The following is a 27,927-nucleotide window of genomic DNA, read 5'->3' on the forward strand; positions in this document are numbered from 1 at the left end:
CTGATATGAGGGGGAGGGGGGCTGGGGGAGCGAAAGAACCCATCATTCTGAGCCTCGGAACCACCACTTTCTTTTCCTAACTTGTGAAGTGTTTTGACGGCGCACCAAAAGGGGGAAAAAAAGCCTACTTAAATAACTTTACACCCTCCAGCCCGGCGTTGTTTGCACTTTCTGGCTGATCATCTAAAGGCTCAGAAAGTAACAATCAGAGCTCCTAATGATAAGGTGTCATGGTGTTGAAGACAAGAAAACCAAGATGAGGCTTTCACACCTTGAATTTTTATTTGGTGTAATTTCCCACAAATCGTTCTGAACTATTTATTTTGCAAAGGAGTGCGTTTACCTCCTCTCTAAGTCCAGTGTCTCCTAAGGCTTTAATTTGATGGGGGGAGGGGGCGGGAGGTGGTGCCTACAGTATAAAAAAATCAATACAGCAAGTCAGAAGCAATTGAAGTTCAAGGGCATGGGCTGCTTGTACCATTTCTATTTCTCGCATCCTCGAGTTGGACATCAACAGTCTCGAGAGAGAGAGAAACACGCAGCGCGCGGGGCAGAGACCTTAATTAAAGTTTCTTTTGTCCGCGTCTGAATTGGGGGATGTTGCTGGATTCCTTTGCATTGGGGAGCGCGCATCCGGTGGAGAAGGCGCGGTGTAGAGGATGCCAGGCAAGATTGTCCTCTAATACTCACTACCTCCCCCCACCCCACCCACCCCCAGCAACAGTCCGGGCAGACATCCCCATAAGCCCATACAATAAAGGGGAGGAGGAGGCGCGCGCGGAGTTGGTTCCCACCAGATAGCGGGGTTTCCTAAACAGATCGGACTCCTTTTCCCAGCTTTTCCCCAATCGTTTATTCCGGGGCAGAATCTCTCACCCAGAGGCACGACTTCAACCCCTTCCAGTCAACACTTCCTGCCCTTTTCTCCTCCCACTCACATTGAAAAGCTTGGGAGCCCTAAAAGGGTGTTGATGGCGGGGGTGATAAATAAATAAATAAATGACACTCTACGCGTGCGGTGGAGAAGAAAGGAGGGGGGAGGGAGAGAGAAGAGAAAAAGTAGGCAGAGGAAAACCTGGAGGAGAAAGCTCTGAGGCGAAAGGGAAACGGGAATCCGAGAAAGAAGAAAGGAGAGAGGAGGACGGTAAGACTCGGCAGGACTGAAATGACCCTGGCTTTGTACAGACTTGGGAGGACTCCCCCTTCCAGCTGCCTGGAGGGACCTGGGAAAGTCCTTCTGCCCCGAGCTCCTCCCCCACAGGACCCCAGGGATGTCTGAGCGCTGGCCGCCGCTCCCCCATAAATTCCTCGTGGCACCGAGAGGAAGCGCGCCAGGTCTCCATCGTCCCTCCACTGCCCCGGCTGATAATTTACCTCTTTGTCTTTAATAAAAAGCTGACTTTTTCTGTCAAGCTCTGCACCGGGAAAATAACACTCGTATTTCAGGTTGAAAGCTCCTATCACTGTCGGGTTTTGGAGGCTGTGATAAAATCTTCATCGACGTGAAGGTACCTTCTGGGATGGCTTGGGTCGGAAGTCCTAAGATGGGGACCGCCCTTCCCTGGGGGCAGGGGGGCAGGGGCGCGGGGAGCCCGGCGGTGCGGAGAGAGGAGGAAGCGCCGAGGTCAGAGGAAACGCAGGGCTCCTGGGGCACCAAAGGGCTTCCCGCAGTCGGGGAATGAGCCCCGGGGAGGAGCCTTTCGCGAGAACGTGAGCGCGCCCCAACACGCCTCAGACCTCATAAACCCACTTGGCAAAGACCGGGCAATCGCCTGGCGGACCGACTGCGGTGAACTCAAGAAATTAACCTGCGCTGCAATTAAACGGGCTGCCGCCCTTTCAGACTCACCTCGAGCGACCGAGATAGCTCCCGAACCGGCCGCGGGGGGACCTGGCTCCTCCCTCCCGTCCCAGGAGAAGAGGACAAAAAGGGGAGATGGACTTGGAGATGGCCCCGCCCTTCAAACGCTCCAATCCTTGGAAACTAAACCTCCTCTCCAAGCCTCCACGTCTAGAAGGGACAAAGGCAGCGAGGAGATCCAGAGACCGATGGAGAGATAGGTGGCTTTCGGGCTTCTCAAATGGGCGCTTTGGGCGGAAGGGACAATGGCTCAGTTTCCATTCCAAATACAGGATACTCTTGAGAAGACCATCTTCTGGTTTAGAGGCAAATTGACTTCCCAAAGCCGTGAAGCAAGCTACTGGAAAACTCCCGCATAGCCCTGGTTTTTGAATGTGAGAAGGCTAAAAATTCAATTCATGACACCATGCACAAATTTTTCGACATTTTTTGAAGTCACGAGTGCCTGAACTATCCATCTAAAAATAATCGACAGAAATTAACATGAAAGAAATAAACATGGTGGGGGAATGTGCTTTTTGTTGCTTGCTTGCTTTTATTGGGGGTGGTTTTCTTTCAAATGATAAGAAAGTTATTTGAATAAATAAAAGCTAGGTCACTCAAGTAAAGTGTTGAAGCTGAAGGTTTTAGTGAAAACCTTGACAGACTTGGCGCTTAAGTAACTGTAATTATGCTTTGCCATTAGCGGACCATTAAGATAAACAGGAGAAAGTTCACACCTCCTGCTATTTCATTCCCTAAGAATATTCACAAAGATAATACAAGCCTCATTGGTGGGTTCTCTCCTCCACCAGGAGGGTTAATTTCTAAAATTCTTAATTAAAATGGAAAAGCTTAGATTTTGTACACAGGCAGCAATGTGAAGCAAGTCTCCTGAGGACATGTTGACTCCGTGAAATTTGCCTTTTGTTAATGTACCCTATGCCATTATTCCCCTGGAGTCATATGGTATTTCAGGACTCTGTTTATGTTCCAGGAAATAGGAATATGTGGGAAGCCCGGACCTTCTTCTCCCTTATCAAGGGTGACTAGCATACACACTCCTCATAAAGGGAAATTATGGCTCATCAGAAGAGTGCCTTTATGAGTATTAATAGTATAATAAATCTTACAATTTTAGTTCAAAATATAGTGGAGTCCTATAATCAGAGTGACCCATGCAAATATGATCCACTTACTTGCCCAACCCTAGCAGGATAGGGATAATCTATAAATCATTTTGGTTTTTAAAGGTTAGAAAAGGAAAGCACCCAAACCTCTCAAAGAAAAGTGTTTATGAAGGGAAAGGGGATGTTTATCCCCTGTAGAAGGGAATCATGGAAAGAAGGAAGAGTTGGTCCAGAAGCTCCATTAAAAAGATAGAATTTCCACCGAAACAAGAGTGAATAAATGTCTTAATGTCATTGGTTCAATACTGACATTATATCATGTAAAAAAAAAAGTCCTGCTTCCTGAAAACTATGCAAAAAAAAATTCCAGTTTATAAATCCCACTTTCTAAATTTCAGCTGGAAAACTGTTCAAGCTGATGATTTTAGCAAAACAATATTTCATCTTTAAACGTTTGACCACACACCTCTTGAACTTGGAGGTATTTTCCTTCCTGCCCTATGTAAAACTACTTTTCCATTCAGTTCAATATAGTCATTTTACTATTTGCATTTATTATTTTCAATGGGCTATTTATTTTGAATTTTCAAGATCTTTTACTCTTGTTGAAAATTAGTCTTTAACAAGTTTTTTTTAAGACTTCAAATTGGATAACTATGGACTTCAGATATCAAATAAGTGAAGTCACTAACACATCTTTCTGATCCCTTACAGAAAAATCAGTATTTTCTCATAAACCCAAATCTAAACACATGGAACTAGTTGACTGGTGTCCATACCTAGCAAGAAGTGACTGGAAGAAGACAAACACAGATAATTCATGATTCTAAATATCTCCCAAAGGAAGAGAAATTGCAATAACTAGTATTAAACTTACCCTACACGAATCTTTGCCTATATACCTGTGAATAAAAAAGATGTTTCAATACCAATGTTCTAATTTTTCTTTTTTTTAAAGTCTTTTCCCCAAATGGTAGAAGTTAAATTTATGGTTCTACCAAACTAGGTTCTGTAGTATGGAACGTTCAGTGGAATACCCATCAACAATTGAATATTTGTTAAGCATCTACGACATGCCATACTCAGCTGAATACTAGTGGTACAAGATGAATAAGAGACAATAAGACAAAGTCTAAATGCATGATGTTCTTCAGAAGCCATTGGCTTTAAAATCCCATTATGTGGACTTATACAGAACTTTAGATTTTTTACTCACTCGAAAACAATACAGGACATCAGCCAGTAAGGAAACATTAAACATTTTTGTTTACACTACAGAGTTATTAGGCAGTAATATTCTGTTAAAATGTTGGGATTTTATTTTAAACCCAATGTCTTGCCTTAACTTATAATTTAACATGAAATTCTAACTAGAGAAGATCTTTTTAGGAAGAAGGAGCTGTGTTAAACCATCTATGTTAATCGAAATTCATAAGAAAAAAAACACAGCTGAAAGACTGGCCATTTTTTGAGGCATCCCATCCAACAGACACACTAGTATTTCCAGATTCCTACCACTCACACTCAGACTGAAACTCAGAGAAGGGATGTAATCTGGTCAGGAATACAGCTTCCTAAAAGTTATTCTGATTTCTTTCTTTCTTTTGTTTTGACATGTTTCCATACTACTTGTACTGTTATTTACTTAACATATATTATTTTTAAATAAACTTTAAAAAAATCTTATCTCCATCAAAAATAATAATACTCTTGAAATCACAGATATGGTGGGCTATTTATCTATAAATTTTCAATACACACCAAAGGAAATTTATTATTAAAACTAGAATAAAGAAAAAAAGATTTTGGATTAAAAAATTAGTCTGAAAGTATACCTGCCGCACTCTTAATGATGAGGAGTGAGAAAGGTGTAAAGGAAAGTGTTTGAATTACTTTTTGGTGTACAAACAGGAATCATTTTTATAATTTAAAAAATAAGAAAAAGGTTGTATGGTCTAGTGGTGGCTAGTATAACCCCAAAGTAAGTCTTTACATTATACATTCTCAGAGGAGTTAAACATTAGCACAAGGCTTTTTAGTGCAATTTAACAATACATATTTAAAGTCATAAAATGTTCACACTTTTTGTTCCCTTAATTCCACCTCTTAGAACCTACCCTAAGGAAACAGTCAAAAATGTAGAAAATATTTATATTAAAAAAATGATAGAGATAAAATAAACAATTGAGAATAACTTGTGATTAAGAGAAGAGGAATCGTTAGTCAATAAATCCTCACTATGACATATCAAGCAGCTTAAAATTACTTATGAAGATTTTGTAATTAAACAGAAAAATGACCTCATACTATGTTAAAAACCTAGATATAAAATTAAGATCACTGAATATTTTTTCATAAGGCATACACTAAGAAATCACCTTGAAAGGATGTCAATAGTAAATTGACTTATAAAAATTTTAGAAAAGGTAGAACTTCTAAATGATCTCTATAAGTTCTATAAATATACAAATAATATATACATATATATGTGTATATATACATGTACATACTATGGTATTGACTGCTTTGTTCAAACTGAATTGTCAATTATCTGTTCAAGTATTTCAAAACATTTTAAAGTTAAATGGTGGAACCCAGTTTCTTATATCTAGTAATTATTAATTAATGTGTCTTATTAATACTGCTAATAGAACAGTGTCACCATATCTGGTTTTCACAAAGATAGTGTTTTTTTTGTTTGTTTGTTTGTTGTTGTTTTTTTTTCCATTTATTTTTATTAGCTGGAGGCTAATTACTTTACAACATTGCAGTGGTTTTTGTCATACATTGAAATGAATTAGCCATGGATTTACATGTATTCCCCATCCCGGTCCCCCCTCCCACTTCCCTCTCCACCCGATCCCTCTGGGTCTTCCCAGTGCACCAGGCCCAAGCACTTGTCTCATGCATCCAACCTGGGCTGGTGATCTGTTTCACCCTAGATAATATACATGTTTCGATGCTGTTCTCTTGAAACATCCCACCCTCGCCTTCTCCCACAGAGTCCACAAGTCTGTTCTATACATCTGAGTCTCTTTTTCTGTTTTGCATATAGGGTTATCGTTACCATCTTTCTAAATTCCATATATATGTGTTAGTATACTGTAATGGTCTTTATCTTTCTGGCTTACTTTGCTCTGTATAATGGGCTCCAGTTTCATCCATCTCATTAGAACTGATTCAAATGAATTCTTTTTAATGGCTGAGTAATATTCCATGGTGTATATGTACCACAGCTTCCTCATCCATTCGTCTGCTGATGGGCATCTAGGTTGCTTCCATGTCCTGGCTATTATAAACAGTGCTGCGATGAACATTGGGGTGCACGTGTCTCTTTCAGATCTGCTTTCCTCGGTGTCACAAAGATAGTTTAATTTGCTTTTTACAGGGACAACAGGAGTATTTGAGTGAGTATTATGAATACATTGTATATATAAAAGGAAATTTAGGACCAGTGATTTAACTTAAGATCTTCCAACCCTAATAATGTAAAGAAGACTAAAATCCAGTTCTCCCAATTTCTACTCTTATATTTTGAAATCTAGACTTCCATATAATCTCAAAAACATTACCAAATATTATCAAAGGAAATTTTCTAATGACCTATATGAAAAAAGGTTATCTTTATCTGTTGTGTGAATGAAAGCTCTGATGCTCCTTTATACCTAAAATTAGAATATATACTGTATAAATATATATGTGTGTGTATATATATATATGTATATTTACATTTTCCATTTGTTAAGCATATATATAATTCCCAGTTCTTGAAGATATGGAAAAATAGATCCTCTAGTTCTCTGTTAGTGGGAATATGAAAAATTTCAATCTTTCTCAATGTATTAGAGGTCTTTAACCCAGGAATTTAACTTTTAAAAATCGACTTAGGAAAACTCATAACTATCATCAAAATTTTTTATACAAAGGAGTTAATTATGGCATTAATACCCAACGACAAGTGATTGTTAAATTATGTTCATCTATGTAACAGGAATATTTATTTATTTAATGGCTGTACCCCGAAGCATCTGGGATCTTAGTTCCCTGTTTAGGGGTCAAACCTATGCCCCCTGCATCAGAAGTGCTGAGTCCCAACCACTGGACTACCAGGAAGTCCCAGTAAGAAGTTATATATCTATAAATTCTGTAAGAAAAATTAAATGATAGTGAAATAGTTACATGATTTTTGATAAGGAGAAAAATAGATTTTGAAACAATATAATAACACTGTCCCATATTTGTAAATATGTGTGTATATCTAGGCATTGAAGAATTATTAGAAAAGTGTAATCAAAATGTTAACTAGTTTTTTCCAGGTGATGTAATTGTTTCTAGGTGATGTAATTTTTTCCAGGTGATATAATTATGGGTACATTATATATCATTTTCTGCTGTGGCTTCTTAGATTTTTAAACATTTGTACAATGACTCTCTTTTTCAATTAGAAAGATAAAACTTTAGAACTTCCAAATAAAGTTTGCTAGCACAAGATTTCTCTCCCTCTCTCTCTTTTTTAAAATATTTATTTATTTGGCTGAGTCAGGTCTTAGTTGCAGCACTTGGTATCTTTAGTTTTCATATGTGAGATCTAATTCCCCAGCCAGGGATTATACCTGAGCCCCCTGCAGTGGGAGCGCAGAGTCTGCACTGGGAGCACAGAGTCTTAGCTACTGGATCACCAGGGAAGTCCCACAAGATTTCTCTTCTATCATAAAGACTGACAAAACCAAATGTTTGTCTAATTTGTAAATATACATATATATGATTTTATTAATCATTAATTAAAATGCACACACCTAGAAAATTTTGCATCCATTTATTTAGCTTCCCAAACAGCCTTTACCCAGAGTTCCATGCTTCTAGAACAGATTTTGGGTAATAACTGTCAGCACCAAGGTAACTTGACCTTGCATCGACCACCCACCACCTGGTGACTGACCCTTGTAGATTTCATACGCGTTGCTGTTTCAGGATAAAATGGAATCTACACATATTCTCTCCTGTCTACTATGTTGAGGTTTAATTTCCCAGCAAGCGCTAAAAACAGTATTTCACAAAAGTTAGTCATTGGATACATGTTCTTTTAAGTGTCTGGAATGCAGAACAAGTTTATTTTTTAGTATCTTTCTGATGTTTTTCAAGGTGCAGATTTTACGTGAGTGTTTATTGATTTAATGTTTATACTAAAGACAGATCCAGCTCTAACAATGAATATCTACTCACTAGTTTCCAACTCCTGCTCTTACAAGCGATAACCCTGGGCTCTGTGTGTCAGTTTCCACATCTGTAAAAGAAGTCTAATTAAATACTTATAGAATTGCTATGAGGATTTTTAAAAATTAATTTTCATTGGCATGTAGTTGATTTACAATGTCGTAGTTATGAGGATTTTTTTTAATGCATGTAAAGAATATGAAGATCTAACTGTAACTGCAAGCTAATATGAACTGTGTTCTCAAAGTTTTAATGTGAGATGGCATAGGTAAAGAGCCTTAAATTTGGAGTCAAGAGTTAGGTATCTAGCCCAGGAAATCAAGAGCAGAATATGCACACATAACGAAAGCAATTCATTACTATGTAAATAAATCTTAAAAATCAACAGCAATCATTTGAAATAAAAAGCTTAAGTATGATTAACTGTATCTAAGTTCTTCTATTACTATTTATTTCTCTTTGTTAGTTTACTTTGTCATTTGCTAAAGCTCAGCCACCAGACATGTGGCAGTAGGACCACAGGTATTTTGAAAGTGAAAAAGAAAAATCTTAAAATCAAGAAAAGTATTTTTTATTGATATCTCAAATCCAAGAAATGGTTGTGTATGCTCAGAAAAGTCCACACAATGCAGGAATTGTTATAATAAATGTAAATAAGTAAACTATAGCAGATGGGGAGTATGGTCTTTTACTTCATTTTTCTGTGAGTTGTATAGAGATCACCATCGTTCATTAGTCTAGCTTCTGGATCAGCACTGTTCTGTGGGAGCACAATTTGAAAACCACTGATCTACTGCAGATGAGAAAATGGTCTCAAGGAAAAGTGATTTGCCCATGATTACAGACCAAGTTATTAAAGATCCAGACCTACCCAGATCCTCTTTATGGCAATTTCCATCACATCTAATTTATCTCTTCTAGCAAAAGAGACTCCCTTGAGCTGGTATTGAACTTTTCCATCCCTCCTTCCCACCCTCCTCCTTCTCTCGCTTTCTTTCTAAGGTTTCCCAGACATGAGAAACTATACTTTACATAACCAGCAGTAATTAACAGCTTAGTCAACCAGTAAATAATTTTTATACTTTCTCTAAATTATTTTGATGACTTTCAATTCATTTCATCCTTTTTTTCTAACCTCACAGGATTAGCAGAAGAGCTAATTGTGTTCTCCACAGATCCACGTCTGCTGTTCCTTGGGGATGTTTAGGGATTTCCCTTCACCTTTTTCTTTTCATCTTTCACTCTAAAAGGGTGCTTATAGGCTTCGGACCAAGAGGGGGAAAAAAAGACAAAGGGGATGTAAGGTTTTTCACTGGGACAATTATAATTCTGCTTTTATTTCTCGTAGAGATATAAATGTAGAAACAGCACTATTCTGCTTATCGGGGATCATGTGAAAGAAGAAAAGTTGATTGTTCTGGCCGTTTTGTGCTCACTCGGTATCACGCAGCATTCACAAAGGAATTATTTCTACCTTTGGAAAAGGAGATCGGCCGGTGGTCTCATTTGACTTACAACACTGCCCTGAATTTGAAATTAGTATGGACTTTTTAAAGGTCATGAACTTGGAATTATAGTATCAACTTGGTTGTCAGATTAATTCTGTGGATACTAGAACTGAATGGTAAAGCATATAACATGGAAGAAGAAAAGCAACAGTGATTGTTATTACAGCTTCATTTGACTATAGTGAAGATCTAGGGGATGTTCCTGTCCCATCCACTGAGATGACCACAGAATCCAAGACATCTCAGGTGAACTGTTACCTGAACAACGCAGGAACATAAACCCTCATCCAGCAAAGGAACATTTGTGAGAAGATGCACAGATTTTGCCCAAAGCTGGGAAAAGCCCCAATGCTCTAGATCAGAAATAGAAATCATTGACATCTCTAAATGATCTCACAAAACATTCCCCACATACATTTTAAAAATCTATTCTTCACAACAATTCATGACATGAAGATTATTTCTTCTATTTTCTGTTTGGAGAAACCAAGGCTCAAATCAGTCCAGTGACTTTATCCAAGCTCATTCAACGAACACTTGGACTTGAACTCAGGACTTCTGATTCCAGATAGCATCATCTTTCCACACTGTCAAGTGTTAAACTCCCAACTTGACATAGTAATATTTTTTTCTATCTATTTATAGATGTATTTCCTGATTATAAAAGTAACATGTATTTTAGCAAATGTAGGAAACACAGAAAAAATTTTAAAATCTAGTTCCAAAACCTAGAGAGAATTATTATTATTTTCTGATGTGAAATATTATAATATTATAATATTTCTCATCTATATTTCTCCCATTGCTATTAGATAGTTTCTGTTCTTGTTTTTTTTTTATGTGTATTTTTTTTGTTTACATATATTTTGTGTATGTATCGTTCATTGACTTGTGATGTTCACTTTATATATTAAGAATGCTAACTTGTTCTAATATGTAGTAAAATATTTTTCTTAGTTTTTATTTACTTTTAACTTTAATAATGCTTTTAGATACCTAAAAGTTTAAAATTGCATGTTTAAATTTATTGATCACTTTCTTTATGCTGTTTCTTGTTGGTATAGTATAAGAAAGGCTTTCACTCCCCATAATAGAACAACAATTCATTTACATGATTTGTTGTGTTTTCATTAATTCCAAGATTTTAATTTTCCCATTTAATTCTACAATTGATATAGAATTTAATTTTTAATATGTTATATGAGGTAGATATTAAATATAATTGTTTTACAAATCATTAACTAAATTGTCTCAGAATTATTTCAAAAAACATTCTTTACCCAATTAATTGGAAGGTCACCTTTGTTGCACACTATAATTTTGTATGCAGTGACATTAGGTTTTAGATTATGCATCTGTTTCCATTTATCCATCTACTTTAGGAGATGTGTGTCAGTTTTATTCTTGGCTTTTATTTACTCTTTTATTATCAGATTTATCCCTTTAAACTGAAAAAGATCACAGTATTCTTTAGATATTATTAATTCTTTGAGCAAAATTTCCCTCTGTATAACTCAGGCCGAATTCCCTCAAGAAGAACATAGGTTATTATTTAGCTCATGTCCCTAAATGGTGGCTTTATCATTTCACAAAATTATAAGCACATTAGTGGATTAAAAATTCTTTCAAACTTTACATCAGTTTTTTTTTTCTTTTTCTTTTTTTTGGCTGTGTCCCGAAGCATATGGAATCTTAGTTTCCCAAACAGGAATCGAACCTGTGTTTGTTGCACTTAAAAATCACAGAGTCCCAACTACTGGACCACCAGAGAATTTTCAGCTTTTTTCTTAATACAGTTAGGTTCAGGACTCTGAATCTAATACCTTACACTACCCTTCACTGTTCAACTTTACTTCATCTCAATACTAAGTCAGTTAAAGTAATAGAGAATCAAAATTCATAAAGGAAAAAGGAATAAGAAAATTCAATCAAAGCAGTAAAAGAAAAAACATGTAAACAAACAAGAGGAAATTAAAAGAGAAAACACAAATACAATGTCAGAATAAGAATAAGATGTCAGAAATAAAACTGATTGGTTAATATGCTCATATCAATTTTCAGAATAAATCTTAATGGATGAAATTTCTATATTAAGATATAGAAACTCTCATACCAATAAATCAAAGTAGCCATGAACTTTAATCAAATTTATTAAATGGGTTGTATAATTTTTCTATATTCTTTTTTAAATCTGAAGTTCACATAATCTGTCAGTTTCTAGAAGATGTTAAACAACATGATAGTCCTAGAAATAGAAAGGGTAAACAGCTATTTAAATAGGTCATAAATAAAAGTAAATGACCAGAAATTTTTTAAGATAAAAGGTAGTAATGAGAAATCAGGTAAGTATTACCATAAAGAAAGCAGGAGAAAATATGATAACAGACAAAATTCAAAACCAAAAACATCAGACTAAGAAAACATTTTAGTTGATAAAAGGAATAATTATCATTTTTGCATCTAATAATATAACTTTAAAATATATGCAGTCTGTTATGTCCACCAAAAAGTTTACAAAACAATAACAATAATTGTGGATCTTTGACATGCCTCAACAAGTGGCCCCCAAATATGAAAAGGTATAGAAGAATTGAATAACAAAATCATTAAAATTCATTATAGATATATGTATAGAACAATGTGCCTGATACTTTTTCTAATACTCATGGAACCTTTACAAAAATTGGCTATTCATTCAGCTGCAAAAATAAAAGCTCTAAAAACTCAATAAATATTGAAATCGGGAATTGCCTGGTTTCCCAGTTGTTAGGACTCTACACTTCCAGTGCCAGAGGCCTGAGTTCCATCCTTGGTTGGGGAACTAAAATCTCACAAGCTGAGTGGTGTAACAAAAAAAAAAAAAAAAAAAAACCTATTGAAAGAAGAATACACATCAGAGTGCAACAAAACTATAAATAACTGCCAAAGGATGGAAACATAACATACACAAACTGTATAGTAGGAAACTTTCATAATAACCTTTAGTCAAAGAGAAAACCAAACTGAACATACACTATTTAAATATGAAAAATAGAGAGAATACTAAATATTGAAGCTTATGTGATACTACCTGCTGCTGCTGCTAAGTCGCATCAGCCACCAGGCTCTGCCGTCCCTGGGATTCTCCAGGCAAGAACACTGGAGTGGGTTGCCATTTCCTTCTCCAGTGATACTACCTAGTTGTAGTCAAATAAAAGTTAATATCATTAACTATATTAGCTGGAAAGCAAAGTATTTGAAATATACCCCTTTCAACTGAAGGAGTTAAAAATAATTTTGATAAGTAGAAAACCTTGATGTTAAAGCAGAATTCTATGAAAATTAACAAGTAACCTCAATTAAACTATCAACAAAAATCAGATGAGTCAAAAAAAGAAAACACAAATATATAATATTAAGAGAAGTAAGGAGACGTAACTACTGATATAGAGGAGATTTTAAAGCTATAAAAATATTGTATCAATAAAATCAAAATTCTCAAGTGAAAGGATAATTTTCCAAATACCTGCAAAATAATGAAAATTGACTCAAGAGGAAGAAGAAAAGAAAAATGAACCAATTACTAAAGGAAAAGAGAAAACATAAATAAATCCCCAAACCCCACACCAGAGCTGCTGCCTTCTGCTAAGTCACTTCAGTCGTGTCTGACCCTGTTCGAACCCATAGACGGCAGCCCACCAGGCTTCCCCATCCCTGGGATTCTCCAGGCAAGAACACGAGTGGGTTGCCATTTCCTTCTCCAATGTATGAAAGTGAAAAGTGCAAGTGAAGTCGCTCAGTCGTGTCTGAATCTTAGCGACCCCATGGACTGCAGCCCGCCAGGCTCCTCTGTCCGTGGGATTTTCCAGACAAGAGTGTGGGAGTGGCGTGCCATTGCCTTCTCCACCACACCAGAGGGTACTAGGTAAATTCTAGTGTACATTATAGAAACTCATAATTCCTCTTTATAAATATATGCATATATTTATGTATCTATTTTTAAACTATTATTATAAAGTAATAGATATTCACAGAAATGTTTTTAAAATATAGACTTTTAAATATAACTCCTATGCTATTGAAAGAGTTTATGCTCATTCTTTATGTTGTTATTCTGTCATCCCACCATCCAACAAAGAAAATCAAATACGTCAAACTTTATAAGAATGTGACTTGTAAATATAGATACAAAAGTCACTATGAAATATTTTATTTAAAAATCCAACAGTGTATGAATGAAAATAAATAAGGTTATTCCTAGAAAGCAAGGATGTTCAAAACCAGGATATCTGTAGTTCATCACATTAACTAAACACAGTAGAATTGCTATGTGATAAACTTGATAGACATCGAACAAGTAGTTGATAAAATTTAATGCTTATTTTTGATTTTAAAAAAGCAAAATTGAATTTTTAGCGCTCTATGACTTGAAGGATACTTTTTAAAATTATTATCAGAATATTTAAAAAAAATAACAGCAATATCTTATTACTGAAGTATGAGAAACATTCCCATTAAGGTTAGGAACTGAAAAGGAAAATATCTGTTATCCATAGATACAATCAACATTTCAGTAAGTTCTCAACCTTTGAAATAATTCAAGAAATGTAAGAATAATTATCAGAAATATTGGGGCCAAACTGTCATTATTTGCAAAAGCAAATTAGAAACTCTCAAACAAACCTCTTAAAAATTAGTAGAACTCAGAATTTTGAAAGGACTCTGAAGACAAAGGAAACTCACAAAAATTAATAATTTCCCCAAGTTCCAGTAATATTTAAATAGGTTTGAATGCATTCAGCTTCATTTATACGATGCTGAATTACTTGAGGTTTAACCTTTGTTTCCAAAAGAGTCAGACATGACTTAGCAACTAAACAACCACTAGAACTGAAAAGGGAAATGTGGAAGAAGGCGGTTGACTGGTATGTTCAGTGACCCCATAACATCTCGAAGAGCCTAGGCAGTTTGCATCTTTCTGCCCATCATCTCAAGTTGTTGCCTTTCTTTCTTTGTATTTGTGGCCTCATGGTCACATTATGGCTATCCCAGTCAGGTGTCATGCCTGTTCATTGGCAGTGAGAGTAGGAAGACAGGAGGGCAGGGGCAAAGGGATTTTACTTAGGTCAAGGAGGAATAAGTATCATAATTTGCATAATCCTATATAATATGGCCAGCTTCGGTAGCAAGTGTGCCGGGAAATGTGAGCAAGTAGCCAAAGTCACAATCATTTGGATTGCCATGACTGGCTTAGACCAAAGATGGATGATTCATCCTCTGGGAATGGGCGCATTGCTGACCTCAAATAAAATTAGATTTTGTTAGCAACGGACAAGTAATCAGAGAACTACTTGGTAGATGACTCCCACATTATGTCACTATACCAAGTAGAGAATATGACAAGAATAGACGATCCCAATCACTTATATGAAAATCTTAACAGGGGACAGACTGGGAGTTTAGGATTAGCAAATAAAAACTATTGTATATAGAATGGATAAACAACAAGGTCCTACTGTATAGCACAGGGGAAAATATTCAATATCCTGTGATAAACCATAATAAAAAAGAGTATGAGAAAAGGACATATATATATGTATAACTGACTCACTTTGCTGCATAGTAGAAATTAACACAACATCATAAAGCAACAGTACTTCAATAAAGTTTTAAAACTCATAACATTTCTAGAATAAATAAGCAATGAAATATGTAAAACCTATGTGATGATATAAAGAAATTTTACTGAAATACTTTATAAGACTTGGAAAAAATGGAGACACATCTCATTCTCTTATGAAAATCCTCAATATGGTAAAATTTTATTCTCTATATAATAATATACAAATTAGTAGTGGTCCAAATCAAAATGGCCTTTTCTTTTTTAACTGGATAACTGATTCTACAGTTTATTTATAAGAAGAAATTTTTTAAAAATAAGAATAGTATGAAGCCTAACTCCTCATCATATATCAAAAACAATTATACAGATACAGTGACAAATACAGTGTGGTCCTGGCACAAGAATAGAATATAAATAGCAGAGTAAGAATGGAGCACAATGAAGAATGCAAACTCAAAACCACCTATGTACACACAAGGATTAGTGTATAATGAATTCAGTATTTCAAATCAGTTGGAAATAATTGATTATTTTAGATTTAATTTTGGAAAAATGTCTCCATTTGGGAAGAAATAATTATATTCCTTTCTCACACCATGTACAAAAATAAATTCCAGATGGATTAAAATTATAAGAACAGAAAAACAAAACTGTAGCATACTGGAGCCATTGAGAAATATTTTTATAATGTTTGGTGTGAAAAGATTTTCTAAAATGACATAGATTGACCAATTAATCTACATAATAAATTTTATAGGTGAAGAAATTTAAAAGCCAGATGATAGACCTGGAGAAGATATTTACCACACATTTAACAAAGGGTAAATATTATTCTTATTCAATAAGAAAAAGACAATCTACAATTTTTAAATGAACATAGGGTATCATCAAGCCTAGGAGGCCTTCATATGCCCAAGAGGGCAAAATATGTATTAGGAAGAAATTTTATCTATAATAATTATGAAAGTGAAAGTTATAATAATGGTAAAATATGATGATAAAATAATATAAATAAAATAATGTAATAAAATATAATGAAATAATATAAAGTTAATAAAATCATTCATCAGATCATCAATATTTTTTGAAAATTGATACTATTTAGTGTTGATGTGGATATACAAGTTTTAGGTTTGTGGAAATGTAAAGCTGTGTAGTGTTTTGGTGGACAATAGGATGGTATCTATCAAAATTAAAAATATTCAGGGACTTCCCTGATGGTCTGGTGGTCAGGACTCCACAGGGGTATGATCTTTGGTTAGGGAGCTAGAATTGCGCTTGTTGCATGGCTAATAAGCAAGTCAAAAAATACTTTTAAAAATTTAAAATATTAATTGCTTTCTGACCCAAAAACTATACTTCTAAAAATCCAACTTATAGAAATATTTACATTTGTGCAAAAAGTTATTTATTGTAGTTTTGTTTCTAATAGAAGAAAATCTGAAGCAACTTAAATACCCAACAATAGTAGAACTATTTCATAAATTATAGCATGTAAACTTATGCTATTAACAAATTTTTATGTTTCCATTACAATTTAGATGGATCTATTTGTATTGACATGGCAAGATCTTCAAGATATATCATGAAATGAAAAAAATTGCCATATATATTTTTAAAGCTACATTTTAATATTATATTATACTATACTTATTATTATATTATAAATTTAATATTAGGTTTATCTTACAAGTTTTATGTTTATATATTATATCATATAAGTATTCAAATGCATACAATAGCACCTAATAGGATGCCTTCACAAATGATTTCTTATAGATAGGAGGATATTAATATTAATGCATACGGTTGGGGAAAATTATCTATAAGGGGGCTTTAATATTGTAGCCTGTATTTCTAATTGCTCCAATTTTTCAAAATAAGCATGTATCATGTTGCCTTTGCAATTAAAAATATTTAAAAAGGAACAGCTGATTATTTGGATGAAACAGACTGCGGTTCAAATCCCATATTTATCTCCTCATAGTTGTGTGACTTGAATATTTTTAAGTTCTCAGAGACTCACCTTCTTTATCTACAAATTAGGTAAAATAATATTCCCTTCATAAGTGCATGAACAGATTAAATGAGACTACATATGAAAAACACCTGGTTCATCGTGGGTGCTCAACAAGTACGTGTTGGTTTCTTAAATGGCTGAGGTTAGAGTTGGAAAAGTCCCGGATGCTGAGAAAGATTGAAGGCAGGAGGAGAAGGGGATGACAGAGGATAAGATGGTTGGATGAAGATGAACAAGAGAGAGCCTTTTCTATTGAGGAGCTTGAGGTTAGCTTTAATTTAGTGCTTTCAGTTTAGTGAGACGAGTGCAATTCTAGAGACATTTGTAAAATGCTAAGGATATAATAAATAGTGGGATTTCCCTGGCAGTTCAGTTGCTAAGACTGCGCTCCCAAAGCAGGGGTCTCAAGATCTATCCTTGTTCAGAGAACTAAGTTCCCATATGCCACAGCTAAGTGTTCACATGCTGCAACTAAAAATCCCACATCCTGAGTGCTGTAACTAAGACCTGGTACAGCCAAATAAATAAATATTAAAAGAAAAAGAATAGTGCTGAGAAATCACAGAACTAGAGAATCTCTGAATTGAGCAAGACCAAGATGTTATTTATTCAACTTCCCATCCAATGCAAGAATCCCTTCCACAACATTCTTGGAAGACTATAAAATAGTTTCTGCCAGCATAATAATTATGATTTATTAAATGTTTACTACTGTTGCTGACACTGCCTGACTTTTCACATAGATTTTCTCAACTTAAGCATCACCACAAAACTGAAAGCTAGTTACCACTATTTATGATTTATGGGCAGAAACCAAGACTCTGAGAGGTTAAGTAATTTGTCTGAGGTCACACAACTAATTCACAGGGCTAAAATTCAAACTCACTTCGGCCTCATCCCAGAGCCTACATTCTTAATTTGAACTCACCTTTCTGACGATATGAAACTCAATATATTGAAAGACTGTTGCTTCACGTCTTGCACAGGTGTTTCCCATAGAGTGCAGGCATCTGTCTTTTTGGAGCATCAGTTCCATACCTCAGTGAGCATCAGAAATCACCTCCGATGTAACTGTTCTTACCACAAATACAACAATGTTGAAGACCTGGCTTCTACTCTCAAATAGTTTATACTCTTGCTTTTTCTCTTCGGAGGAGTGAAGAATTTCACCTGCTTTTCTACCAGAGAGCTCTCCAATAATCTGAAAAAAAAAAAAAAAAAAATCTATCCTCCACTCTTTTCAAAAAACCCTCCAACTCTGGCTGAAATTTTTGTTGTTTCACATTGGCTATCCTCAGTTCTTTCATCTGGTGCTGTATTTCCAGAGGTCCACAACCTCAGTTTTCTTTTTCCAGATGTGTACCTGATACTGTCCTTAAAAGACAGGGTTTTGAACTAAAACAATGAAGTTAATGCTATAGTAGTACAAGAGAGGTTTAACTGACTTTCATTTAAATGTCAGCTTCAATTAATATTTGCACTAGTGGCTCTAGCTTTTGATTGCAGTCATGTTATTTACTTATATTAAGTCACCATAATACCACTCAGAGCCCCCTCATTTTTTTTTTTCAGTTCCCCAACCAGGAATCCATCCCATATCCCCTGCAATTGAAGCACAGTATCCTAACCACTGGACCACCAGGGAGTCCCCCCTCACTTTTTCTTTTTTTTTTTTTAACAAATATTAGTCTATTTCATATGTCTTGATTTTCTCCTTCACTTTACTTGGGAGACCAAGTTTTTAATTCTTAAATTGAGACTATATTATTATCTTTATTAAATACAATCTTTTAAATTGGCTTAGCATTTCAGACTGCCCAACATTTTATCAGTCTTGATATTATTTTCCATTTTATTAAGTATCTCTCCCAGCTTTACAGAAGCCTCAATCCACAAAGCCCAGTGTTTTTGTGACTCTTCAAAAGACCAAGGCAAAGGAGGAGTTTTGAACTGTGCTAACAGTGACCTCTTCCACATTGGAATAGATTCATTAATCAATCCTCCTTTGTTACTATTGTTGAATCAGAGATGCAGTCACGTAGCTAAGTTAGTATCTGACCTACATAGTAGGAAAAACAGACGGTTATATATGCTCAGGTAGCATACAGACATGCCTGGTATAGGCTCCTACGTCTGGGAAAGGTCCATACTGGTAAGACACATGATTAGTGACATGGTGTTCAGCAGATAAAGGTAAAACAAGCTTTTGTTTGTTTTTATTTTCAAAACACTTAAGTGAACCATTACATCTGTGAATTCATCTGCAGCCTCTGAATAGGCTGGTGGGACAACGCCAAATCCAGATTAGTTGACAGTAGTTCTAGAAAAGCAAAAGTAATGTCCCCTATGTGGACAGGATGTTTCTCACCATCTGACCTCCTCCAGGACGACCCAGGGAACAGGATATACTGCTGTGCTTCAGTTAATCCCTTACTAAAATTATTGCTTGCCACTATGGGATTTTTTTTTTTTTTTCGGCTGTGCCTTGTGGTTTGTGGGCTCTTAGTTCCCCAACCAAGGATTGAACCCAGGGCCACAGCACTGAGGATTCCAAGCCCTAATCACTGGACTGGCAGGGAATTCTGCCACCATGCTTTTTGTTTGTCTGGAATAGCTGAGCTCTTGAATGAGAACCTGAACTTTAGATGGTCTGTGTTGCCAACTACAGGAATATCTGTGGGGATCAGCTCCCTGTAGAAAGTAAAGAAACATTACTAAGACTTGTATCTAGTACGTATTTAATAAAGACACATTGGTTATCAGGGGGGAAAGAGCTCCTTGAGATAACGGTCATAGTTCCCTGGACAAACATTTCACTTTAGTGACACTCACATAGACATGCGCACCATAAAAACATTAAGAGTCCCTTGCAATGCAAGATCAAACCAATCAACCCTAAAGGAAATCAACCCTGAATAGTCATTGGAAGGACTGATGCTGAAGCTGAAGCTCCAATGATTTGGCCACCTCATGCAAAGAGCCGATTCATTGAAAAAGACCCCGATGCTAGGAAAGATTGAAGGCGAAAGGAGAAGGGGACAGCAGAGAATGAGATGGTTAGATAGCATCACCAACTCGATAGACATGAATTTGAGCAAACTCAGGGAGATGGTGGAGCCCAGGGAAGTCTGGCATACTGCAGTCCATGGGGTTGCAAAGAGTTGGACACAACTGAGCGACTGAACGACAACATTTATTTTAGCTGGATGAAATCTTTTTTGGTACTAGGTGGAATGAAATAATAAATTTTAAAATGAAAAGAAGAAAATAATGCTATTTATAGTATTTATATTTTAGCAATTTTCTGTCATTTTCTACACAGCAGAAACCTGAAGATTTTCCAGATATTTCTAGATACAAAAATGTGAGCAGAATGTTATACCTTCTTATATTAATCAAGCCATATTTTATTACTCAAAAGATGTGTTACATTTTGTTGAAGAATAATTTCCCACTCAGTGTATATTTGTGGGATCTTCGTTCAGTGACAAGGGCTGGAATCTCTGCCCCCTGCAGTGAAAGCATGGAGTCCTAACCACAGGACGACCAGAGAATTCCCTTGAGTGGCTCTTTTAAAACATTGTCCGATCTAGTGACTGATAAACTAAGGAATCCCAGCTCATACAAAATAAAATCCAAAGTACATTGGATTATCTTGAACTCTAGGGTCTGACCCGACCTTGTCTCCACTACCCTTTCAGCTATATTTTTACTACCCTCTTTCTTGCTCAGGCTGCTTCAACCACATTGGCCTACTTTCTCTTACTTGATTCTTGGTACTTGCTATTGCCTCTCCCTGGAATTTTCTGCAATCATGTATCCTCAGGGACACTCTCTTCACTACAACCTCTACTGAAATGTCCCCTTATTGAGATGCTTTCTGTCCCCTCACGATCACATCTACGTCACACACAAATACACACCTGCAATCACACACAGACACACACACTGTCCATCTCCAATAGTGCCGTCTGAACTATTACACATCTCTTTATTTGTACGTTACCCTCCTCTCCCAACTAGAACATGAGTTCTTTGAGATCAGGGATTCCGATTGGCTCCCTGTTGAATCCCCAGCACCCAACACAGTTTTGGGGGCACAAACTAGGAACCCAAACCATGCACTGTGAATGATTTAACAGGCCAGCTAGAAATCAGGGAATTTCGTCTACAAGATCTCCTGTCTCCCTGTCAGTCAAATACTACATGATCTTAGCCGACGATGAAGTATAGAATATGTGCTATAACTTATTTAATCAGTCAAAAGACTTGGTTTTCATTCTCATTATTAATCTCTAAAAGTTGCTTGTTACATTTTTCCATTCATTGGGGAATGTAGAATATTTAAATGAAGTTGATTTTATAAGTTTATATATGTATCTTTTTAAAAAAATATTTATTTATTTGGCTCTTCTCAGTCTTAGTTTTGGTTTATGGGATCTAGTTCACTGACCAGGGATTAAACCTGGGCCCCATGCGTTGGGAACTTGGATTCTTAGCCACTGGACCACCAGGGAAGTCCCAATATATACCTATCTAAAAGGACTTTAGGCCAACATAGTGGGGTTTTTTCCTTCCCACTTTTATTATATTTTCTATAAGCATCCCAATTTCCCCCAGGAGTATTGTATTTCCAATAAGATTTGGATTTCAAAGCAAAAAGGACTAAGAATTCCCCTTCTAATCGTGAACTGGCCCTCTTCCTAAACACTTTCACTCACCCATATGCTATGTTTAGAAAATCAAGAGAAAAAGAAGAAAGGACAATAATACCAAATTTTGCACTTATACAATTATTCCAAGACATGGAATCTTCTTTTCTATCTAAATTGATATGGTTCATTGCCTTGTATTTTCACCACCTATTTTAACTAATAATTGCATCATTTCTGAGAAACTGTTTAGAAAATTACAGAACATCTATCTAAAGATTATAGACATGTAGTTGTTGTCTTTTAATTCTTTGCCTAAAGCTGAAATCCAGTTGTTGTTTTTTGCATATTTATCAAATCAGTGAACTCTGATATTTCTTTGCAATCTGCCAGGATTAAGACTGGATTTCAGGGAATTCCCTAGCAGTCCAGTTTTAGGGGACACGGGTTTGTGCAGGGGACACGGGTTTGATCCCTGGTCAGGGAACTAAGATCCTGCATGTTTTGAGGCCAAAAAAAAGGGGTAGGGGGACTGGATTTGAGCCTTCTACAAACCCTAGTCAATCATAAGTACAACTGGTGACTGGTAAATCTTACTTTTTAGGTTCTTCCCTTCCTCAGTGTGATTTTGACCTAGTCATTTCTCTTGTAAATCGTCCTCATCCCTTTTTTGTTAGTTCAGAAATGCTTTAAAATTATTTGCCAAACTAGACTGAAAATGTCATCTTTTTTTTTCTTTTTTTTTTTGGCCATGCTTTGGGGCATGAAGGATCTTAGTTCCCCACCCAGGGGTTGAACCCATGCCCCTGTAGTGGAAGCATGGAATCCTAACCACTGGACCACCAGGGAAATTCATCCTTATATTTTCTAAATATTTCTCTCTCTGTTGACCATTTAAAATGCAGATAGGTGAAGGACAGGTAAGCCTGGCATGCTGCAGTCCATGGGGTCACAGAGAGTTGGACCCTACTGAGCAACTGAACAAAAACAACGCAAATTAAATATTTGTTAAAAATGATGAAACACTGAATAATGATAATGCATGTGCTGGATCTCTCGTGGAAATGGTGGTTTGCTTTGTTTTGTGTGTGTGTGTGTGTGTGTGTGTGTGTGTTTTGAGGATCTTAAGTGATTCCTATTCCTAGTGTAATTTTGATGTAAAAAGTCACTTTTGGAGCCTTCTTGGTAGGTTTAAGTGGTCTTTGTGTGTGGACTATCAGCAGGGGAAAGGGTGAGAGAATAATAACAATGACAAAAAGGAAGATTAGATTCCTTCATTGATTTGTAAATACCTATTGAGTGGTTGTTCTGGGCTCTGCACTGTGCCAGACAATGCGAATACAATGGTAAGCAAATCCAGACAAGGTCACTGACTTTCTGGAACTTACAGATTCTAGTGAGTAGACTAGGAGAGGCTGGGCCAGTACAAGGAAAAGTGATTTTTACTGGGCCAGTAAAAATGAAAATTGTTAAACGAGGACAGAACTGCCACAGCTGTTCAGGTTGGGCCTCACCTGGAAGCTGCAGACCAATGAGTGGGTGATGCCTGAGCATCAGCCAGAGCTCTCTCTGCTATTTCCAGCTGTCATCTGGAAGAGGGACAAATTTCTGAATTCCCACAAAGGTGGGACAGCAGGGGCCCTGACAGAAAGGTTAGGAGAGCCTGAAATATTTGGAGCTGTCATGGAAGGTTTCTTTGAGGAGAAAACAACAGCGAAGTGAGATTTGAAATGAAAGATTAAAAAAAATGTAAGGAGGAGGGAGATGATGGTGGGTGGGGAGGACAGTGAGAAGTCCATTCACTGCTCTGGGAGCAGCTTCTGGAAACAGCATGTGCCTCGTGAGCTGGAGAAGCTGAAAAGGGTGCCAGACTGGAGCTAGTGATGGGCAAACTCACAGAGGTGTTGAGCGACCAACCTTGTACACTTGAACATGGAGGCTGTATTAAGGACTGAGTATTTAAGAGTGCTGAGTCTGGTGCTGCCCTTGGAGGGGCAAGGGAAGCGGGACAATTAGAAGGCTACTGAAGTGATGGACAAGAGATAAAATAGCACAATCTGGGATCATAGCAATATCTATAGAAACTTTGAACAAAGACACATTAAAAGGGTGACGAACTTCTTATTGGAAATGTACAAGGAAAGACTGTATATGGTGTGAAGAAATAGAATTCAGAACCAAAGAGCATGATTTGAGGCCTGAGTAAACAGAGCAACACTATTATAACTTGCTTTGTTTTTGATAATGAAGGCTGTTAGTTCTATGGTCATGCCACTCAAGACGACTGTTCTTGGGGACTTCCGTGGTGGTCCAGTGGCTAAGAATCTGCCTTGCAATGCAGGGGATGCAGGTTTGATCCTTCGTTGGGGAACCAAGATCCCACCTGCCACAGAGCAACTAAGCCAGAGCACCGCTACGACTGAACGCGAGTGACTGCTCCGGAGCCCCAGAGCTCTGCGCCGCAAGGAAAGAGCTCCCCAACGGCAACTAAGATCCAACACAGCCAAATAAATAAATATTTAAAACCACCAACAACAAAAAAAGAATGACTGTTCTCTTGCTGTCTGGGCATCCCCTGCCAGACCAGTGTCGGCTCCACCTACATCCTACTCACTTCACAGACCTGTTAATGATTGTCCTTCTCGAGTGGGGCTGTGAGGGGCATGCCCCTCAGCTGGTTTCCCTGGTAACTGAGTCCACCTAATATTAATTACCCTACAGCTGGCGACCCCTCCCCCCACACCCCCCAGGGAAGACTAGCCGGCGCCATATTCTGCCCTGCCTGCCGCTGACCCTGGAGTGTCGCTCTAGGACATTGCTTCAGACCTGTAAGCACCCCCAAACCCCTGACGTCTCTTTTGCTGCCTCTGAGCTCTTTCTTTGGTTTTAAAACTGGGCAAGAACAGGCCTTGTAGGCTTTCGGGGTGCAGCCCAATGACAGTTAAGATGCATAATATTACTTTTTAGCTGTATGAGGATTTCAGCCGTGCCCCTAACTTTGTTCCCTAAAAGTCTTGCCATCAGACTTATTACTTGACCTTTACCTTGTTTGGTTAAATGTGAAATCCTGTATGAAACCTCCAATGCAACGTAGCTGTTTTAACAGAAAATTAATAATCTAATTTACTTTAGCAATCTAATCCTGTTGAATAATTAGTTTTTTTCAAAACTCTGGTTATTCTCTTAGGATAAAGTACTGGAGAGAGAATTTCTGAGGGTTTCGATACAGTGCTAATTTCTCCAGAAAATTTTCAGTTCTCACTAGCAGTGTAGGAATGTTTGTTTCTCTGTACTTGCACCAACACTGGATGTTTTTATTAAGCAATTAAGCTTTGCCAATCTTATAGATAAAAGAAATCTTAGTTTTTAAAATATTTGCCTATCATGACATGTACATTTTTTTCAAAATTAGTATCTATTTGTATTACTTTATGAAGTTTTCTTACTGATTTTCAAGGATTCTTTACATTGTAAATCTCCTTTAAACTTTCTTTTTTAAGTTAAAATTTAAAAACAATTTATTTTGTTGGCTGCACCTGGTCTTAGTTTGCATCAGGAGAGGTCTTTGTTGCTGCGTGTGGGATCTTTAGCTGCAGCATGGGAACTCTTAGAGCTGAGTCATGCGAGATCTAGTTTCCTGACAAGAGGTCGAACCCAGGCCCCTGCACTGGGAGTGTGGGGTTTTAGCCATTGGACCGCCAGCCATGTACCACCTTTAATCTTTTCAATAGCATTTAAACATTGTCCTTTCAGCATGTAGAATTGTTTTGCTCACATTTAGTGAGAAACTTGTTTTCAAATTTTAGAAAATGGTTATTAATGATAATTAGTGGGGCTACCCAGGCAGCTCAGTGGTCAAGAATCCGCTTGCCAATGCAGGAAACGCAGGAGACTCAGGTTCCATCCCTAGGTCAAGAAGATCCCCTGGAGGAGGAAATGATAACCTACTCCAGTACTGTTGCCTGGAAAATTTCATGGACAGGGGAGCTTGGCGGATTGCTGTCCAGGGGGTCTCAGAGTCAGACAAGACTGAATGAGCATGTAATGATAACTAAAATCAAGCTACCTTTTTGCAACTTTCAGCATGAGCAAAACTTGCAGACTTTGGTTATTTATTTAGTCTCTATTTATTCTATTTTTTTGCAGCACAGTTGAAGGTATAGATTTTGAATCAGAATTTTGTAAGTATTTGGTCATTATATTTGTTACAGTGACCAAGAAGCCCAATGGTACACTACTAAATATTTAACAACTGGGTCTTTCTGTACAATTTACTGCTTACTGTGATGTAAATACTCCCATCAAGATTGATTTCAGGTTACAAACATAAAGTTACATAATGGGCTCTCAAAAACTGTTTTTGAAGTAATTTAGAATTTGTAAATACCATACGAATCGTCAGAGTGGTTAAATTCTGTTGTACATAATTTTAATATTAGGTATATTTCAACATTTTTGAATATTGATATATGGAGAATATTTGATTAATCAAAAAAACCCATTCACAAATTAGTCCACCAAATTAAATTTACTTGTCATTTCTCCATTTAAACCAACATATCATGGGAAATTCTGGGAGTCTTTGAATTAACTAAGAAGTAATAAAATATTTTAGTTCAAAGTTATTTCCTAACATATCAAGCAAGATAGGGGGGAGGGTGAAGTTATCAGAATTTGGAGTAAATCATCTAGAAAAGAAGAAGTGAAGGATTGTATGAATAGTTGTCTTCAGATGCCTGAATGATGATGGCTGAAATAAAACTGCCACACACACACACACACACACACACCCACCCACCCCTCTAGAGGTTAAGGGTTGTATGAATAGTTGTCTTCAAATGCCTGAGTGATGATGATTAAAATAAAACTGCCACACACACACACACCTCTGCACATGTACACACATGTCCTTTCTCTCTCTCTCTTCCCTATTTCCATTGAGTTAAGAACAAGAGAATTTAAACTCCCAAAGAAGAAGGATTTAGCTTCAGGAAAGAAGACTTACCTCATTGCAAAGATTATCAAGAATGACCTAGTTTTGTATTCTCTTTTTCTATATATCTATTGAAATAATGTTTTTTTTTTGGTCTCTCAAATCATTTTAGTGTGATTTTAGAAAAGCTCTAATGAGTTTTCTACACTGATTATACTAGTTTTGTTTTTTTCAGTAAGATAAGGGGAAAATATTAAGCAGAAGCAACTTAGACTCTTGAGCAACATGGAGCTCAAGACATCCAGAAGTTTCCAGTGATTCTGAGCCATGATCACCCTTGTAAGGGGGAGAACTCTGATTCAGGGAAGAAAGCCTCCAGATTGGGAGGTGGGGCAGATAGTAACTGGAAAATTCACTCGGTTGCTTTAAAAGATCAGCTTTACTCTGGCTCAAGATTCACATTTCCCACTTGTGTCTTGTCTTCAAAAATAAAAAAGAGGAAACCACCAATGAGAACATGTGGTGTTATAAATCATCCTGGCTGTTGTTAGAAAAATGAGTAAGGGTTCTCAACAGTTTCAAAAGGTCCTGGCTAGCCCTTTTCACTCACCTTGAGAAGAACCATAAAAGTAAGGAAACAAAAGTAATTCTTTTTCTTTCCATACACCAGTCACCAGCAGTGTTCTCTTTGGGCTCCTGGCATCTGGGTCCAGTTGCCGGGTTACAGGCAAATAGAATCAAAACAAACACTAAAAGGTACTCTTTTGGCTCTTCATATGTTGGAAAGGTCTTCTGCCTTCCATCCTCGAGGCTGGCCAGTTCTCAATGCAAAAGTGACTTTCCTCTGTGCTGTTTGTCCTTTCCTTTTCTTCCTGTGGGACAATTCCTGATTATAAACTTGTTGTGGACTAGAAGTCCTTAATTAGGAGGCCATTAGACCCTTAGACCTTTTCTCCAACTTCCTGTTCAATAGCCCCAGGAATTCCAGTCCCTGCCACCGTTCCCTGCCCTCTGAGAGCCAGTAGGCT

General features: G+C 36.8%; 1 long non-coding RNA gene across 1 annotated transcript; it reads right to left on the reverse strand.

Annotated features, from left to right (window-relative positions):
- Nucleotides 1-6,514: 6,514 nt before the first annotated feature.
- On the reverse strand, nucleotides 6,515-27,881 carry LOC139032355 (uncharacterized). Its single transcript, XR_011484859.1, has 3 exons — nucleotides 27,510-27,881; nucleotides 18,243-18,515; nucleotides 6,515-6,635 (listed from the first exon to the last, which is right to left on the reverse strand). It is a non-coding gene; the product is annotated as an uncharacterized lncRNA (long non-coding RNA).
- Nucleotides 27,882-27,927: the final 46 nt, after the last annotated feature.

This window comes from Odocoileus virginianus, chromosome 31, assembly GCF_023699985.2.
Source record: "Odocoileus virginianus isolate 20LAN1187 ecotype Illinois chromosome 31, Ovbor_1.2, whole genome shotgun sequence".
Classification (NCBI taxonomy): Eukaryota; Metazoa; Chordata; class Mammalia; order Artiodactyla; family Cervidae; genus Odocoileus; species Odocoileus virginianus.